General features: G+C 42.8%; 1 long non-coding RNA gene across 1 annotated transcript; it reads right to left on the bottom strand.

Annotated features, from left to right (window-relative positions):
* Positions 1-3,238: 3,238 nt before the first annotated feature.
* Positions 3,239-5,566, bottom strand: LOC120322956. The gene is made up of 2 exons (XR_005562952.1): positions 5,016-5,566; positions 3,239-3,731 (listed from the first exon to the last, which is right to left on the bottom strand). It is a non-coding gene; the product is annotated as an uncharacterized LOC120322956 (long non-coding RNA).
* Between the last annotated feature and the right edge of the window lie 11,027 nt (positions 5,567-16,593).

The raw sequence follows: 16,593 nt of genomic DNA, 5'->3' as shown, positions 1-16,593 counted from the left end.
CTCTCCCGAGCACCGGGCCTACTTCCACGGCCAGTCTCCTGGCTCAGCTCCAACTCTGAGCCCTTCCTCCACTCACAGTGGAGGGAAAGAAAAGCTCCCCTCTACAGCTTCACTGCAGAAAAGGAGCGGGAAGAGGGCTTGGCTGCAAAACCTGCCTTTCTTCTCTTACCTCAGGTGCTGTGAATCCCTTCCTTCACAGCACACACTCCAAATGCTGACTCTAACTCTAGCCAAAGGCTGAGTTGGGGGGTCGCAGGGCTTCCCTCTGCCCCCCGGAGGGGAAGAGAGGAAGCCCAGCCACCCCCTGGCCTTGTCCACCTACACACAGCAGACACCAACAGCAAAACAACCAAGACTGCAAAGCCAACCGTTTCCGGGGCTGTGATATATGATTTTTGAGCAGAAGCGAACAACATGGACAGTGATTGGCTCTCCAGGGAACACTGCCCTGGCACCCAATCACCTCTGAACCCCTCGAACTCTCAAGGGGGCCCAATTTCAAACTATGACACATGGCAAGCTGTAGTCTTCAGTGATAAGACATTGATTCTACTTAAGCCTGTTCGATTCCTTATTTTTGTGGAACAGCAAGCTGCAGCCATGCAATGTAAGGGTAATACTGTTGACAGGAGGGTGGCTAGCTGCTGCAAAGTGCTCTTTGTATTATCACTTCCAATTGTAATTAAAAACAGATAAAACGGGGAAACAAAGAGCTGAGTAAACAACCTGGAAAATGTTATTTTAAATGGCAGATATTAAACAATGTGAAGCCTGATAAGGAACAAGCTGTACTATTCATATTAGTGCATATCTTGCAAGGACAGATTCTCAAGTCAGTATCCAAATGTTTGCCTGCTAAAGATAGTCTTCTGCCTTAGCTTTCTTATAACACAAAGAATTTTTCTTTAATTTTCCTTTTCTTCTTCTGCCACTGATGTAGCAGAATTTCCTTCACAGGTCTGCCATCTGGACAGTCTCTGCTGGCTGCATCAGGTGCACAGGGAGGGAAGGAAGGCAGTGGCAGTTCCCAGAAGGTCCTGACAAGTGGAACTTGCTCTGCTCATCCTCACAGGAAAGATGGACTTCTCAGTGGGTCTGTCATACTGGGATCAGTAGAAGTTTCTCTAAAATGGCATCACTTTTGTGACTAAATTTTTGATCAAATAAAAAAAAATAAAAATCAGAGGTCTGGAGCTTTATTTAATGTTTGTATGAGGCAAAACATTCAATAGCTCATCAAAACTGGGCACCCAAAAGCAGCTGTTTATGCTCCAGACCTCATTCTCATTTATAATCTGCCACAATAAGCAGAACTGCACATGTCAAACTGTGATAATCTACTCAGAACCTGTTTAATAATGAGTATTGAAGTTGCTCTGTGTTTTGCACGAACATTGCGAGTGTACGATAATATTTATGAAAGTGCTGGAGAACACCAGTGAAAAAAAGCTCTTAAGGTGATTAAGTGTAGGGGTAGTTGTTGTGACTGCTATGATTGTATTGGGCCCAGATTAAAAGGTAATCCCTTACCAATGCCACCTACTCCAGTTTTACATAGAGAGCCAAGACAAGGGATCTCTAAATCCACTGTCCTCCAGAGGAGAGGTCTAGAAAACTACTTTTACTGCTTTCCCTGGCTCATCTTGTCCAGATGAAGCCCAGCCAGCACACTGCTTCAATGTACAGAGCAGGGTCATTCAGCTGAATATTCTTTTCCCCACTTACTTAAAGCCAACTATTTTTCCCATAGTAACATCCTACTGTAACTCTGGATACTCATTTAGTATTGCTGATCCAATACTTTAATACTGTTGGATACTCAGTCAGTTGGCAAGGTGGCAGTAGCAGCAGCAGCAACAGACAGAAGTCCAGAGGTGAGTGTCAGATCAGGCTGAGGCACTGCAGCACAGGCAGCTAGCTCAGTTGCTGGTCATTACATTCACTGAGAGTGTTCAAATACGGTGTCCACTTGGTGGGGAGCCAAGTCATCTAAGCTCACAAAAAAAAATGCCACAACCCAGACAGAGCTCCCAAAAAACCATGCAACTGTCCAGGCTTCAGGCTGTAGTGAATGCCTAAGTTTCTCAGTGGACTGTAGCAGTGATGGCAGTTGTATCAGATGTGACCACTGGATGACCTGTTCAGCCTGGTAGCAGAGTTACAAGACAAAATAGAAAGGTAGAGAAGCATTAGAGAATCAGAAAGGGAGACAGACTGGTGGGACCATGCTCTGGCCTCCCTGAGACATGAGCAGCCAACAGAAATAATTTAGGATCAGGGGGATCCTAAATTATCCTATCCATCCCCCAGCAAGAAGCAGGTACCAGTCAGGAAGCAAGAAGAGAGTAATGAGTAGTCCATACTCAGGGAGGCAACCGAGACCCTTCTTTGTCCACCTCACTCCCCCAGGTGCCTCCACACAATAGGTATGAGGCTTTGTATGTGGAATAGGTATGAGGCTTTGTATGTGGAATAGGTATGAGGCTTTGTATGTGGAAGACTAGCCTAAGGATGAAGAGGATGAAGGTTCCATCGTACTGGAGGCACTACCAAATCAGTAATAACCCATTGCATTATAACCTCTTCCAAGAGAAAGAAAAGATGGGTTTTAGCTGTAGGAGATTCCAGGCTAAAGGGAACAGAGGACCCAATATGCCAACTGGGCCCAACCCATAGGGGCCCCCCTGGGACTCGGGTTAAGGATGTCACCAGGAAAACTCCAAACCTGGTGAGACCCACGGACTTGCAGAGCTTTAAACTAGATATGATAGGGGAGGGGGACAGTATCAGGTTTGTTCCTGGCAAACTGTGGGATAGTATGAAAAAGTTAGAGGGACAGGGTACTTGTGAAGGCCCTCTGCAGGTGACTCTCAGATGTAATAGCCACACTGGAGCCCACCTGCAGCTTACAGAGACAAGCCACAGACTCCTGAGATAATAGAAGCCAATAAGGAAACACCAGAGGAACACCCTAATAGCAAAAGAAGGCTTAAGAGGGAAGCAGCCAAAGATGCAACCACTAGACAGTATTGTGGAGCATCACTTTGAGCCCCTACTGTGATGCTCACACCATCAAATACTTCTATAAAGTGCCTGTCCACCAATGCATGCAGTATGGGGAACAAAAAGGAGGAACCAGAGATCTGTGGGCAGTCACAGGGCTTTGAGCTCATTGCTATTATGTGGATGTGGTGGGATGCCACAGTTGTCAAGGAAAGGAAGATGCGACAGCCGGGGGTTTGAACAGAGTGGTAGCTCAAAGCTATCACACCTTTATTCTGGGGGCTAGCTCTATTTATAGGGTCACATAGGAAAGTTCTAGAGACTGGGGAGGAGCATGGGACAGGCAGGAACAACAGCCAATTAGGAAGGAGGGAACGAAGGGTTAGCGAGAGCCGATGAGGGGAGTATCTGCAATGCAGCAAATTACAACCAATAAAAAAATAGGGGATAAATGTGAGGGGAAAAGTATTATAACGTTTGGTATAAACTGGGGTATGATAAACATTTAGCTTGTATTAACAACTTGAATCAGTCTCCATTAAGTCAACAGTCTCTGTTCTCATGAAACAGTGCTGAATGTCTTCAAAGCACGTCCTCCTCTGTTGCTGCCTCAGCTATAACCTCTCGCAGCTACTTCTTCCATCTCATAAACTTCTCTCTCTCTTCATCCATGCCCTCTGCAGTGGGATAGCTTGCATGACTGAAATGTTGTCTTGAAGGGCTACTTGCTGTTTAGGAGAGACACATCAGGAAGGCACCGTGCTGGAGTTGCCCTCTCTGTGAGACAACCCTTAGAATGTATCAAGCTATATCTTGGTGAGGATAATGAGTGAGCTGAGAACTATGGTACACCTGAACATGGGGAAGAACTTTGCTGTGACAGTGACTAAGCACTGGAACAGATTGACCAGAGAGGGTGTGGAATCTCCCTCACTGGAGGTATTCAAGAACCATCTGGACATAATCCTGTGCCATGTGCTCTAGAATGACCCTGCTTGAGCAGGGAGTTTGGACCAGATGACCCGTTGTGGTGCCTTCCAACCTGACCCATTCTGTGATTCTGTAATTATTCCAAAATGTCTGTCACCATAGTCCATCAGACTTCTGGGATGTCTGAAAACATTGAACTCAACAATGACAGTATTTAATGCTCTGCTTTGAATTGTGGGCAGTGTAGGAGAGCAAGAAGAAAAATAGCTCTTCCTGCTTTTACTGAGAATTTCCTATTTATTAACAATGGCACATCTTAAAGAGGCTTGAACAGTGTGGTTGTGACTTGGAAATACTGTTAAGGATAAAGAGGAAAATACATGTTTTCATAGATAATTAAAATGTATATAGTTGCATACTGCAGGAAAAATCCACAATCTTGAAAGACCGAACAAGCTGAAATCAGAAAGTGATATAATGTACACAGCGTGGAACTAATGGTTAATAGCCTTCTTAATAGGGCTATTAATCTTTTGCATCTTGCTTGTGGGATGTATGTGTATGATTTGAGTGTAAATATTTGTTTTTCATTAAGTCCTTCCTTCAAAAGTATGGAAAAGTCAAACACATATGTTATTACCTACAGTGATGTGACAAGTCAAGACATGCAATATGAGTGTAATAGAGTTGTCATTAAGAAAAACAGCCTTGCACAGACATACTCAAAACAATTTACTGGTTTCTTATTTGAATGGAAAAGAATAATCAATCAGCTGCTAAATAAATAGCTGCCGTGTTTTCTTCTCCTTTGGTTTAGGGCATACACCTGCCATATTAGGGCAACACCTTCTCTGTGATGAGTATAGTTTAATTAAAAATTAATATTCATCTGTGGTAATATTTTAATGTTTACCTTCTTAAAACTTATATAGAGATGTTATTACTTATTGCAGCTGTAGTTTACTTATATAAAAATAATTGCGTTGAGTGATCAGCATAAAGGTGTGGAAAGCACCACGCTAAAAAGTTGGGGAGGCTATGAAAACATGAAACTTCTATAGGAATTCTTTGTAGTACTGTACCTTTCTGTATATTTTCTTCCAAATGTGAGAAAAGGTTAGGATCCTTTGTGGGTAGGAGAGGTGAGGTGGAACCAACACTTCAGCAGAGAGGACTGGAATCTCTCATTTACCTGTGGGTAAATATGTCTCAAGAAAACATATTCAGTTGTGAAAATTATGTCTGTTAAGGAGATAATTACATCAGAACTATGGATGTTTGGAAAGTCAGTTTTGAGATTTTTCCCAAGACTTTTCTCAGTGTGACATCTTTCCACTAAAAGATGATGCTTCTTTTCAAACTTTGCCCCAGAGCAAAGTGAATGTGTTGAATTAACACAAGCAGGAGAGACCTCCAGGCAGCTGTTGGGAAAGTTTAGGCTGGAGAGGAGGGTCTGAGAGCTACCTGAGAGATTGACCCGTGGAGGCCATTTTAGCTAAGAAATCAGTGAAGAAGACAATATTACCCAACTAAAAATCATAAGAAGGACACAGTGGCTAAGAGAAGGTAAACCAGATTAAAAGCAGGAAAAAAAATTAAAAAACCACAACCAACCAATCAGGAAAAAAACCCCAAAACCAAATCTCCAAACAAAAAATCCCCAAAAGTAAATGACATAGACACACACACACAGACACACAAAACCAAACAACCAAAAAAACCCCCCAAAACCCCAAACCCAAATCAACAAGACCCAAAGAACATCCCCCAAAAAAGGCAATCAAGGATGGTGGAAGCAGGAAAAAATTAGGTGGCAGAATCATTATTCCAGAAGTTTTCTTCCATTAGTTTTAGCGAAGAATTTTTAACAGCTAAGTCTCTTTCTCCACCAGGAATGAATGTATGTCAGTCCAATGCAAATTTCCCGATGCTTTTTGAACACCTCTACAGATGGTGACTCCACCACCTCCCTGGACAATTCCAAAGCCTGACCACCCTAACAGTGGAAAAAAATTTCCTGACACCTAATCTGAATCTCCCCTGTCTCAGATTAAGGCCATTTCCTCATGTCCTCTTGCTGTAGACATGGCAGAACAGACCAGCCCTCACCTCACTACCACTTCCTTTCAGGTAGTTGTAGAGAGCAATGAGTTCCCCTGGAGCCTCCTCTTCTTTAGACTGAACAAACCCAGCTCCCTCAGCTGTTCCTCATAAGACCGGTTTTCTAGACCCTTCTCAAGTCTTGTTGCCCTTCTCTGGACAGGCTCAAGCACCCCAATGTCCTTTTTGAAGTGGGGGGCCCAAAACTGAACACAGTGGTTGAGGTGAGGCCTTGCCAGTGCCAAGTACAGGGGGATGACTACTGCCCTAATCTTGATGGCCACACTATTCTTGGTACAGGCCAAGATGCCATTGGCCTTCTTGGCCACCTGGGCACACCAGTTCATATTCAGCTAGCTGTCAGCCAGCACCACCAAGTCCCTTTCTGCTGAACAGCTCTCAAGCCACTCCTCCGCAGACCTGTAGTGATGCATGGGGTTTGAAAACATTTGTTCCAACCATGAAGGCACTTTTTAAAGCACTTTAAGATAGTTAAAAAATAACACTCACCACATTGTTTTCTACTTAGGTGACCTTTTCCTGTTTTCTTGCAAACCACATACAAGTGTGAACAGCCTGTCTTACTGCTGAAAGGGCAGGAAATCTCTGCTCTCAATCAGTATTGCTTTTCTAGAAGCAGCCATGTTTCCTTAAGCACTTTACTTCTAACCAGAAATACCATCACCAAGGAGCCAAAGGACAGGAAAAATAAGTTCTAATTTTTAAAAATAGGTATATTTTGTGCAAGTTAGTATTGGAGGATTTCCTTCATACATTTTGCTTACCAAGTGGGTATTATTTGGAATGCTAACCATGAGTCCTTTTCACTGCTTGACAGATGAGTGAAAACTGTCCATGTCTCTTAAAGTCAGGAGTCTGCTGATTCTACTAATCTTAAATCTGTAATTTAAGGCTAACAGTAACTTAGTTATTTAACTACGAATTCTCTGCCAGGAGAATTGAAATATATAAACCAGGCAAGGGAGAGGTAATATTTTTCATATACTCGAGTTGATGCATCTAAAAAAAGAGACAGTTCTTTCAGCACACCAGCCCTTCTGGAAGTCTAAAATAGAAGCAGAAACTTCTAAAGCTAAATGAAGACTTTGATAGGAGAAACCTCACAGTTCACTGTGAAGGTCACTGCTACTCTTTCACTGAAAGAAGTGCTCTGCTTTACTTGAAATGAGACCTAAAATTAGCTCGGCCTCATCTCAAGAGTCCTATAATCCATGTTGTAGGCTGTTGCTAAACTTGTATTTGCAGTGTTTTACTTCCTTTCCTAGGCTCCCCCTTTTCCCAATGCTACAACTCCTCTTTGCATTGCAGAGCTGCGATAACTATTTATGTTCACGTTTTTACCTTGTTGTGAGTTCTGTTGAGTCTTATCTTTCTTCATTATTTTGCATTTACTCTGGGCACTTTAGACATGAAAGTGTGGTGTACTTGTTACATAATACTGTAGTTGATCTGAGCCAATAGGAACTGCTCTCAATATTTAAAACAACTGCCTCATGTCAAGTAATACAAAACAATAAAGGACAACTGAGAACTCACAACCCAAACCTGCTTAAAACATCAATTTGAAATAGAACTAAAATTATCCCCAAATGTCCCCTGCATACTGGACAAAATTCTTGGGTTAGTCTGTAGCTGTGTAACCGAATTCTTATGGTCACTTTGGGTACTCCTGACTCTCTTCTCTTAGCACAGATGCGCAGAAGAGCATCTGCTATGGTGCTCGGAGGCATATAGATTTTTCACTTCTCAGTGTGTGTCCAGTCTGGGGGGGCAGTAACTGCACCCAGGCAGAACATTCCATGTTCAGAGGGCAACATTTACTCTTCTGGCTAGTGCATTTATCATTTTGCCAGAAGGTTTTTTGTCATAGTTCTGGTTTTGTTTGCACTTGTCAAATACATTCCCCTGCTTTTTTAATTTGCCCTGATGAGTAGCTTTATTCAAGGTACTGGCTTCCCTAGTTTAAAAAGCAGATGCCCAATTAGTGCTTAAGATCTCTGGTCACTGATGGACCATGCAGCGAAACTCAGGATAAGAAAACTACAGTACTGGCCTACCTACCTTCTCTGGGTGGCTGTCATTAAAAACAGCTTTAATCAGAGAAGGATGCTAGAATAAAAGAATAAAAGTGAGTTGCTGGAAAAAAATCTAGTGTGGATTTTCACTTTCACAATTATCTATTTAAGGCATCCTTTTGCTCATTTTTTCTTTTATCTATCCTGTCTTAACTACCACCTGCTTTCATTTCTATTCTTAAAGAGGCCAGCAGACCAGATTTTATATGTCTCTGTTTCCTAGATAACTTTAGTTTTCTTAGAGGCCATTTTTTGCGTGTGATCTGTTTTTACTTGGTATACTAGCTTTAGTAATTACATGCTTCAACTCTTCAGATTAGCAGTCAGGACAAGTGTAACTCTAATAAACTAAATGTAGTGCCAGTCAGTTTTAAATATTTACATAAATGTAGAAAGTACTCTCACCTGGAAAAACTGTAGTGAACTAAAAATAAAACAAGGTCAGAAACACTTCTTAGGGTTAAAAAAAACCCTTCTAATGTATGTCAGACAGAAAAAAACCTTGTTGAAAAGTGTGGTTCTCAGGTTTCCCCAGAATCTCTGAACACGTGCCTCTGTCATGTCAAGTCTGATGAACAGCGACTTTGATGGTAACATATGCAGTTAAGTCTTTTCTATGTGTTCTTTTTAATCCTATTGTTTTGATGTTAGAGTGGTGCATAGAAAAGAATCTAAGAAAGATAATAAATGTTAACTGGGTTTAATCTAATCTCAATGAGCAAAAGAGCACAGGATGCCCCTCTTTCATAGATAAGGTGGTTGCTTCACTTGCCTTTGATAGCAGCAGCTTTCAGCCCACTTTCCTTCCCTGAGCAGACTCTCTCTTCTGCTCTAATCAGGGTTGCTTCTGGCACATCTTGCTTTGGTAGCAATGAGCTTCTGTTGTACCTACAGCACTGAAAGGAAGTCCTGGCTTATACTTAATTCCTCAGTAACTCAGTTTTCTGTAGACCACGTACTCTCCTATCTTCAACTCTAACTCCCCAGAATTCCTCTAAATCTAAACATGCTTAAGATATGCATAATTGTCTTGCTCAGTTTGAACATTAGCTGCAATTATTGAGGATTAGGAATAATGACCTGTACTTCTGTTTGCCAGAACATTTATTTCTTTGTAGCTGTTTTGTTCTACAATCATGGTTAATTACAGAAAACAAGACAACAAATGCTTTCAACCTCCTAAATACTTGCTCTCTTCTTTTGTGCTTCATGTTTATAATACATAGACAGAACTGGCCTATGCATGTCTAATTACTGGCAGTATGTGTATGAAAACCAGATATGATTGCTCTTGACAGAAAGCAGTGTGAGAAGTATCTCTGATTAAAATTTTGGAGATGGCCAAATAAATTGAAGCAAAGAACTTTATTAACAGCGTGCTGGGTGCACCGGACTCTTGACCAGGTCTGAGCACACACCGAATGGGAGGGGCGAGCCCTTTTAAGACCCTTTGATTTACATAACCACTCCCTCACTCCTCCTATGCCAAGCCTCACTCTTTTCTTCCTTAAAAGGTAATATAGTCTTCTTCTTGCAGTCCATTGGTTATTTTAACGAACCTATCAAGTTGTTTCCCTGCCCGCAGCTGCATGGTCCCTTGGCAGTGAGCTCAGACTGGTCCTACCGCCTTACATACTTTCTGGCCCACCTTGTCTAAGTTTTACGTGGCTCCCCACCAAATCCCCAGACCCAACACAAAAAGATACCTCCGGCAAAGAGCTAAGGAAAAAAACTATGAAAAATCTAGACTAGCCAAACTTATATGAAAATAAATGTATTTACGTTGTATACAGCTATATACAGTTGAAATACTATGTACAATTCCAAGGAAAAAGGGAAAGGGAAGGGGGGAAAGAAAAAGGGAACACAAAACAAAATAAAATATACACGATCAATAACTCAAGATCTAGCAACTAAAGAATTAGCACAAGAATATCTTACTACTCTCCTTGGGACAGCAGAAATCGCGCTGGAATGACTGCTGGCAACCTCCACCTCCCAAGGTTGACAAGGCCTCACCAGGCCTCACTCCCCAACACGGCAGACCCGACAGCAGGGAACCCGCACCTCCAGAGCCACTGGAAGGGAAGAGGGCAAAGGCCTCTCCTCCCTTCTTCTTTATACCCTGGCTTACGTAAAAATCGTACGGAATACTGGGTAATACGGTAATCCTTGGTTACAAACTGGTCACCAAGGAAGGCTTAGACTAAAACTACCACACACCTTCACACTGTAATAGTAAGTAACTGTAAGCAACCTTGTAAGCAGAACAGTAAGCAGCCCACCAGTCCTCAGCCACAAAATGGCTCCCCAGCTCCCCAAATCAAATGACCTCCAGGTATCTCGGCACGAGGCAACCATGGAAACTCCTGCTTGTAATAAAACCATCTTATTCATTTTCTATAGGATTGTGGTGGAGACAGATAACCTTTTAACATGGGCATCATATATCTCATAACTCTGTTTCTGCATTGTGTCTGTTATCAGAGCACCATTAAAACTGACTTCTGCTCTGAAGATTCAGGAAACTATATTCCTATCCATAGAAAGAAAATAAGCACTTAACCTAGCCAGTAGGAAACTTTCCTGTTCTGTTCCTGCAGTAGTTGAAGACTGAAAATGGACAGGGGAAAGAAGAGCAGTGTGAGAAATATCTCCAATTAAAATTTCAGAGACGGCCAAATAGAGTGAAACAAAGAACTTTATTAACAGTGCACCTAACTCAGGACCTGGTTCGAGCACACCCCGAATGGGAGGGATGAGCCCTTTTAAAACCCTTTGATTTGCATAACCACTCCCTCGCTCCTCCCATGCCAGGCCTCTCTCTTTTCTTCCTTAAAAGGTGATCTTTGCCTTCGTGCAGTCCATTGGTTGTCTTCATCCACCTATGAGGTTGTTTCCCTGCTGCCGGCTGCATGGTTCCCTGGCAGTGAGCCCAGGCAGGTCTCACCACCTTACATTCTTCCTGGCTTGCCTTCGCACTGTAGCAGTAAGCAAGCAGAACTGTAAGTAACAATAAGTCGCAGTAAGCAGGCAGAACTATAAGCAGCAGTAGGCAACAATGAGCAGCAATAGGTAACCTCAAGCAGAACTATATGTAGCAGGTAGGCAGCAGCAATAAGCAACTTCAAGCAGAACCACAAGCAGTCCACCAGTCCCCAACCACAAAATGGCTCCCCAGTCCTTCAAACAAAATGGCCCCCAGGTGCCCCGGCACAAGGTAGCCCCTGCTTGTAATAAAACCGTCTTAATTATTTCCCACAGCAGGAAGGGAAACATGCTGACTGAAGTACTGACTTCTTTGTTCTGTTTAGAGGATTTTGACTACCCTTTGGCACTGTTCCCTTTAACAAGAAGGTTTTATATGTGAGGGCATTTATATGGCCATTTAGAAAGGCTAAATAAAGAAAAACAAACCAAACCAAAACCAAACTAACAAAAAACAAAAACCCACAAAAGAACCTAGACAGTTCTTTTGGCATACAAAACACTATGATTGTTCCTCAGGTTTGAAGCTAAGTGTCTCTGATACTGGGCATGATGCTTTACCATCACACAGATCTTTGTTCCTTCTGCATGACTGATGCAGTTGCATAATGGGTCTAGCAGTCACTTATGTGGGAGGCAGGCTAGTTCTGGACATAACAACTATATCACTGGCACACGGTGTCTCAAGTCGGACTCACAAAGTTCCAACCACCTTAAACAGAATACCAAAAATCACCAGAAGCAGTGGCAGAATCTGGAAAAAGCTGCTTCTGGAAGATCGGGTGGTACTAGGATATCTCCCTAAATATCTTGTGGACAGATGCTCTTTGACTAAGTGAGCACTTAGGAGCATTCACATTGCAGGCAGAGGCAGAGTAATTGTGATTCCTACAGGACACTCTATGAAGTATTTGCATGTAAAAGTTTAACTGTTTCTTATTGGATAGGTAATACAATTGGCACTCTTCTCCTCAGTGCATTGCAATGGGGAAGTAGAGGCCATAGAGATTTTCATTGAAGGAAATTATGTATCTGACAGTACTCTGCAAACACATTCTCAATTTTAAAGGTAAAGGCAAAGGCTTTGGAGTCTTTACTTTTGCAGTACTCTTCACTTTGAGGTTAGTATAACCTTTGTTTTGGCATATGAAAGAAAAACAAGTCAAGCTGTGAAAAAACAAAATGAGAAAAATAACATAATGTGCAAACCTGTGGTCTGACTTTACTTTTAGAAGCAGGTGCTGTTTGAACGTGTGACTGCACTTTCTGAGTGCGGGGGCTATTGCCTGAAATAAAGCTGTGAGACATTACTCAACCCAAGAAGCACAGGAAAGGAGTGTGAGAGTAGTGAGTGATAAGACAAAACTGAGTCTCTCTGACACTGTCTTCACTTGACACTGACACTTGACTGGAGCTATATTATTTTCCATACTCTATCATTGCACTGGGGAAACACATTTCAGAGCCATCCATCAATTCCAACTGTGTAAGTACACATTAAAATCCAGGAAATTGAGTTTTGTGTCTTTGGGGACCTAATACAGGATCAATAACTACCAGAAGTGCAACCCTGCCTTCCTGCCCCAGGAAACTCATACCAGACAGGCAGAGTCGGAACAGACCTTGACATCACTCCAGAAGGAACCAAAAGCTGGCACAGCCTATGTGACCACTGGGCTAGGCATCCTCTTCTTTTTTTTGGAGATCTTTCTGGGAAAACACGTGATTGCCTTAAGCTCTTGGTAATCTGCCTGTTTTTTAATTAGTAGATCACTTCAAATGAAACTGCAAAAGAATTTAGGTCTTTAGAAACTTCACCAAGCTTCAATCAAAGGAAATTAAAATACATGAATTATTGCAGAAACAAGTGCTTCGCATTAGCTCTGCAATGATTTAGGGAGAACAAATGGTGTCATGCCTGTGTGTCAGGACAATCTATGACAATAAAATCCCACAAGGGAAGTGACATGCTGAAACTGCATGGCAGCATCAGAGCAAATGTTTAGTTCTATATCTACTCCAGCTTTTATGTGTTTTATACTTTTTTTGTTAAGGATGACTATGTGTTTCCAGTACTTTACTGGAAACACAGGGAAACACAGGAGAACATGGAAAGTGTGGAAAACAAAAACAGAGAAAGTACAGATCCATGTCGGGTGGTGAGAAAAGGCTGGTGGGGAAGCGGAAATGAAGAGGATAAGTCAGGGAAGAAGCCAAGGGGAGAAATTAAACTTAGTCAATATCTAAAGCACAGTAAGATTACCAACAGTTTCTCAAGACAAGTCGCTAAAGATCATGAGGCACTTTGTGTAAAAGCCACACTTTTCATAACACAGTTTCTGTAGGCTGATGTTCTAGAAGTAAGCTTCTTATTTTTTATCACCCATATACGTTGACACATATTATAGTGAGATGCTATTTGGAGAACCCATTAGTCTGTCCCATCTCTAAGTAGAATATGCTTCTTTTCGGACAAACTAACATCACTTCAGCAACTAAGGGCACTCCATGACCAGCTAAATGAAAAACACAGTCCTATCAAAAGCTAACAGGAGGCAGGAGAGAGATGTTCTGATAGCAGAAAGCAAAGGATGAGGTCAGCCAGGTAAAAGGTCAGGGCTGCCTGCCAAACCTGTGTGGACTGACACCTGAGCCCATTATGGACTGCAGGGTTATTGCTGTGTATGCCTGTAAGAGCATAGTGAATTGGCTCATATTGGCATACTGGGGAGGGAAAAGCATATTCATTGCACCAAATATTCAGGAAGGTCAGCTGAGAGTCAGTCTGGAAGCCAGGCAGATGGTGTTGATCCTGATTTCACATAAAGCCCTGGCAAAATCATGGCCATGAACACAGTGCCAAGCCTCTGTAGTATGCAGGGAGTTGGACATCCAGGATTTAATGCACTTCTTTTTGGAGATCTACATCTTTGAACTAGCATACTTTCCCTATGCTAGGGTAAGAAAATGTGGTTCCTGCCAAGACTTTCTTCCCACAAGCCTGTAATTAAGCAGCTTATGATTCTGTCAAATTGCCATTCCTCACCTAAATCGGGGATTTATGCACACCCAGGCTTCCCAGACCCTCAATAATAAGGCTGTTATGAAAAGCTGTACACTTGTGTCAAAATGAAGCGGTAGGGTTAAGTGATTATTTTCATCTGGAGACAGAGACAGAACATATGCCTGAAGCTGAATTTTGGGCTAGGTTTGCCCTGTTTCTTGGCGGGGTAGCTGCATTGGTGCATGCTGATTTGGCTATAGACCTTCTGCTGTCTTAGCTAGCTTAGAGATGAGCTGTTTCTGCATGCTGCAGGTAAGCTTCAGCACTTTGTTAATGTAACTTGGAAAAAAAGTGTGATATTACAGAGCACCGACTAGAATAGCTTTCCCTTGGAAGACTTAAAAGGGTCAGTTTCAAGCCTTTACAGTACTGTTATTTTATCCAAGAGATCACCTGTAGAAGGAAAAAAGTTTGCTTTGTAAAACCTCACAATAAATGGTATCCTAACCTTGGCATTTTGAAATAAATATATGCTCCCTATGCAAAACTGGGAAAAGCAATCTCAGAGTAACTGCTGCATGGGGCAGTCTGGCAGCCTCTTGTAACTCAGAGGGAACATGGCTTAGAGACTTTGCTTCAGCAAAGTAGGTGAGAACAAATAGTAGGTGAGAACAAAATGTAGGTGAGAACAAATAGTCCCACTCCTGCTTAGCTTTAACCAAGTGCTTGTGTCCTCTTAAAGTCAAGCTTAATAATTTTTCCTAAACCTTTACCAGACAAAGCTTGTTTTTCTTACATTTGCTTTTTACCTTGTGCAATACCACTTCTTTCCAGCGGAGGGAAAACTTGTCCTTCTATTCTGCCTATTTTCCACTCTCCCTATAAGCTTTTCTGCTGGAACGTACTGACAGTAAACAAAGCATCGAGAAATCATGTTTACATTAAGTAACTTATTTTGCAATAACTGGTACTAATTTGGAAAAACTTAAAGATGCGTGAGGGAAAAAACATTTGTCTAGGAAGTCAATGTTTGTAAGGCTAAGGAGTGAGGGGGGACCGGACTGAGCAGTGTCTGTGTATCCTAATTTTATGTTCTTATTATTTTTACCTTTACCCCAATGGCTAATCACTGGTTATACTAATATAACTTGACTAGACTTTGCAGAGTGAGATAGGAAGATACTTGAATGCAGAAGCACATGAGCAGTAAAAGACTGCAGATGGGTAGAAGTAGAGTGTACACAATCCGGTATATTTAACCCTTGAGCACTGTTACCTTCATACTGCAATACCAGTAGAGGGAATCAAACACTGTTATTTAATCTTTTGCTGGTTTTGGCTGGGGGGAGTGTGTGTGTTCTGATAAGGCATGCCTCCTGATGTTGACACTGTAAAATAAGTATATTTTTCTGTTCTTTTAAGATCTGAAATGAGGGTTTTTCAGAGACCAACACTAAAATAATTTATATACTTATATGTTCTGACAGTCATTCCTATTAAATCAACTAGTCTTTGACTTTTACCAACAATGAAAGTAGGTAGAAGTTCTTCGTGCATGCCAAAAAGCAAATACTTCAGAAATGCGTAACACACAAAGTAATGAATTCCAGCATTTTTGCCTCTCCAGAATGGAGAAACGCAAGACTGTTTCACATTTCATTACTTTTTCTCCCAGACACACACTTCACTCTTCAACAATTGTCTGTATGCAAACACCTAGATCAGAGGTCTAGTACTGCAATTGTCTTCAGGTATCTTCAAACTTGATTTGCATTTGAGATGTTTCTGCTTATGAAGATTTTAGACCTGACTGTTGTCAGAGAGGTGGTGGGGGGGAGTGTCCCTAGGCATGGGTTCTCCTTGCTAAAGGAGGGACACGATAGCCCCTGTGGCATGTGCCCCAATCACTTGCACCGTCCGAGCAAGTCCATGGGCCTCAGCTCCATGCTGGCCCCGTCTCTCTGCTGTGATGGAGCTGCTTTGGCACAGGTGGGAAAAACTCCTTCCCTTCCTCTCGTGCAGCAACAGGCACGCGGTAGGGTGCTGCTCCTGCAGGCCACAGCTCGGGTCGTCCATCACCAACTCCCGCACGGTGCAATCCTCAAGTGAAGAAAAACACAACTTGTGACGTAGCTCCCCTTGCCCAGCTCCCCTTCCGGGACGGCCGTGGTCAAAGGAGACTCCGCAGCTGCAGGGGGACAAGAGCTGGCTCAGCTCCTGCCAGCTACAGTGCTCCACTCCTGCCGTACGGCTGGGCAAGGGAAGGCAAAGCACGACAGCCCGCTCTGGCCCCGCTCTCCTCGGGCCGTCCCGGGGGCGGGACGCCGAGCCGAGCGGGCGGAGCGGAGCCCCAGAGGGGGCCGTCCTGCAGCACCGGGGCGGAGCCGCCTCCCGCTTTATAAAGGCGAGCCGGGGAGGTGCTGTCAGTTGTGAGCGGAGCGGCGGGGGGGTGGTGTGGAGCGGGGGGAAAAC

Source organism: Pipra filicauda, unplaced genomic scaffold (genome assembly GCF_003945595.2).
Source record: "Pipra filicauda isolate LSUMZ 115617 unplaced genomic scaffold, ASM394559v2 scaffold174_size2080704_pilon, whole genome shotgun sequence".
Classification (NCBI taxonomy): Eukaryota; Metazoa; Chordata; class Aves; order Passeriformes; family Pipridae; genus Pipra; species Pipra filicauda.
Note: the sequence above shows the minus strand (reverse complement) of the source record. Positions and strands in the feature narration are given on the sequence as shown.